The sequence below is a fragment of the Sinocyclocheilus anshuiensis genome, unplaced genomic scaffold, assembly GCF_001515605.1.
Source record: "Sinocyclocheilus anshuiensis isolate Anshui unplaced genomic scaffold, SAMN03320099.WGS_v1.1 scaffold633, whole genome shotgun sequence".
NCBI classification, from domain to species: Eukaryota; Metazoa; Chordata; class Actinopteri; order Cypriniformes; family Cyprinidae; genus Sinocyclocheilus; species Sinocyclocheilus anshuiensis.
The window spans coordinates 102178-105186 of NW_015539860.1; the positions used below are offsets into that span (position 1 = coordinate 102178).

Sequence of the window (3009 nt, forward strand, 5' to 3'; positions counted from 1 at the left end):
TAGATGAGCCCCAGATACAGATCCCCTGTAAAGACCTTGTCTCAGACGACCACCGGGACAAGACCACAGGAACCAGATGAGTCCTCTGCACAATGTGACTGTGCTGCAGCCTGAAATTGAACTGCTGGTTTTCTCTGGCCAGAGGAGAACTGGCCCACCGACTGAGCCTGGTTTCTCCCAAGGTTTTTTCTCCATTCTGTCACCGATGGAGTTTTGGTTCCTTGCCGCTGTCGCCTCTGGCTTGCTTAGTTGGGGACACTTCATTTCCAGCGATATCGTTGATTTGATTGCAAATGATTGCAAAGATACTATTTAAACTGAACTGAGCTGGATGACATCACTGAATTCAATGATGAACTGCCTTTAACTGAAAAATGAGTGTTTACTATTGTCATTTTGCATTATTGACACTATTTTCCTAATTAATGCTGTTCAGTTGCTTTGACACAATCTGTATCGTTAAAAGTGCTGTATAAATAAAGGTGACTTGACTTGGAAGAGTTTCTTAGTTTTATGCAGACACTGTAAGCAGAGTATAAAAGCTCTCATGCACAACTCCCTGGACAACAATTGAAGATGATCAACTTCCAATTAAAAAAAAGAGCATGAGTAAATACGGTTAAGGCAGTGAGCGGAGTCCACAATGGGACATTTTAAGCATTATAAACCTAGTTCTTAGAGAAGATCATTGGGAATAAATAAAATTATATTATACAGAATTCCGTCCCTCACTTCTGTATGTTTTAAAATCTATCTTCATTTATGTTTTAGGTACACTATACAGTAGCATATCTAATTGACATAAAAGTCCAGTCAAAAAAGAAATACTTTTAAACTAATACTTTATGTTTGAGCTTTAATTTCCAGTCTGTTACACAGGTTATCTCTGTCTATCAAGCTACAGAGCGCTAATCAATGTGATGATTTTGTCCTACTGGCATCCTGGTTAGTCAAATAAACAATATAGTTGCATCTCAGACTGGGAATCTCATGTGTGAAAATGATGTCTCAAAGTAGGTTAATGGCTGAGCCTGAGGGGGAAAATGGACTACTGTCTGTGTAGTGTCTAAGAACATTAGGCCAAACGTGACTGAGTTTGCACAGCCCTGACTAGCACTCAGACTCTGCACTGATGACAAGCCTATTTGTCAAACTCTCTCATTTCTAAATTGCTGCTTTTGGCATTACTAAACACTCCACAGCATATCATTTTCAAATTAGGAGCTTTCCAAGTAGGGTTTTATTCAGTGTGAATCAAGACAATTTGAGAAAAATCCTCTCCTCTCAGTTTCACTATTAAAAACCATTGCATAGACAGGATTAAGTAATAACTAAGCAGCTATTTGCATTCTGCAGGTAATTATATAAGCAAATTCTAATTAAATCTATTTACTTTTTATGCAAATCCATATTAATAGCCATATGAATCCAAAGAAACATTTATATGATGCTCGTTTAAGTGCACTTACAAAAAGTTACTTCCAATAAAGTTCACAACTCAGGTTACAATTTAAATATGCAAATAACTGATATTAATGCAAACATATTCACAGGACTTTCAACTCATACACTCATACTGTAGATTATGAAATCATTAATGATAAATGAGAAGACAATGTGGCCAAACAACTGCAGTGAAATCCATCTCTACCTGAATAATCTGATGCAAGATATTATATTAAATTATACAGAATTTATATACAAATTAAAAAGAAATGTCCAACAGTAGGAAATGACGGATATGAGAAGAATGTCTTACCTTCTGCACAGGATAGGCACAACGCTATAACCATCAGCAACATTGTGCTCGTTTGTAAAAACAAGTCCAAAACGTAGCGTAAATTACTTTATTTCTCTAATGCATTCCTAGAAAAATAACAGCAAAAAGAATAATAATAATAATAATATGAGCTTTAAAATAAATTTCCAAGAAAGAAAGTGAACATGGTGCCCTCACATGACATGAAAAGTAAAAACTGTTGTCATGGTAGACAGCAAGCACAAACTCGATCACTTATGAGTCTGAAAAAAAAAATGCACGTAAAATTTAAAACTAAGCGCTGTTCCGATTCAGGTGCTGCTGTTTATGGACCTCGCATTCATCTGAGTCTGAACGATTAGATGTCACAAGCATAATCCTCAGCAAATGAAATACATGCGCTTTATGTTGTCATGAAGCCTCTCAATCTCGCCTGTCACTGCTCTTCTGTCATATGGACAGACAACCAGCAATATCAGTGATATTAACTTAAAAGATGACACTTAAACGAGCGAGAGACGATTTCATTTCAAACAAATAACAGTCTTTGCAATGCATAGGCTAACGTTACTTAATGGTAAACACGTGCAGGAATATGTAAAAATTGTGAATTGTAGCATGGTAATAATAGGGTTGCGTAACTAAGTATATAAGACAAAAAAAATTAAATCGTTTTTTATTACTTGACCTTTGTGTCCGTATAGTTCTTCAACTATAGTTGAAGTTGTGTTATGTAGCTTCCAAACACTTCAGAGGAGTGCTGAGGTGTAGCGCGCAAGCGTCCCGTTGATGGACAAACTTTCGTAACCAAAAACTACTTTGTCTGGAACACTTCAGCTGGACACAGAAAAACTGGACATTTACAAAAAAAGACAGGCCAGCGTGACATAAAAAGTTAAAGTTTGCTTTTTGTTCATCAAAATAAAGGATGTGTTCTTTTGCAAATTGTGGCGAGGCAATTCATGCTTTTTACTCCAGTGAAAGTCAATTTATGTAAACTGTGGACACATAGGCCTACCTTAAATCTTAACATTTCCATTGTTTTGCCCTGAGGTAAATTTACACTCGTTTACAGTGACAGGGCATTTTACACACTACATGAGGGTAAGCAACAATGAAACAGCCTTGCCAATTCGTCACGTTTGTCGTGGCGTTCTCATTATTACTGTGACTTCAGGTTTTACAATGATGAGCTATTTTGGTTATTTTAAATATACTTGTCAATGTTGCCGATTAATTACACACACACA

General features: G+C 36.4%; 1 pseudogene; it reads right to left on the bottom strand.

Moving 5' to 3' along the window:
* The window catches only part of LOC107684907 (transmembrane protein 132D-like), a 25388-nt pseudogene extending 23304 nt beyond the window's left edge, over positions 1 to 2084 (bottom strand).
* Positions 2085 to 3009: the final 925 nt, after the last annotated feature.